Source organism: Microtus ochrogaster, unplaced genomic scaffold, assembly GCF_000317375.1.
Source record: "Microtus ochrogaster isolate Prairie Vole_2 unplaced genomic scaffold, MicOch1.0 UNK92, whole genome shotgun sequence".
Classification (NCBI taxonomy): domain Eukaryota; kingdom Metazoa; phylum Chordata; class Mammalia; order Rodentia; family Cricetidae; genus Microtus; species Microtus ochrogaster.
The window spans coordinates 1,058,857-1,059,077 of NW_004949190.1; positions in this window are offsets into that span (position 1 = coordinate 1,058,857).

Genomic DNA, 221 nt, shown 5'->3' on the forward strand with positions numbered 1-221 from the left:
TATCCTCAGGGAAAGACCCTAACCAGCTAAGCTTCCAACTTGTAAAAGGGAAATAAAGAAATGCTTAAACAGTGAAAGAAATCATCACCAACAGAAAACCGGTACAGATGTCACTGAATGAGGAGACTGAGTTCTAGCTCCATCAAGCAGCAGAACTTGGCAGCTTTGACCATGTGGTTCTGGCTTTAGAGTCAAGAATACAATAAAGGGGTTCTAGAATC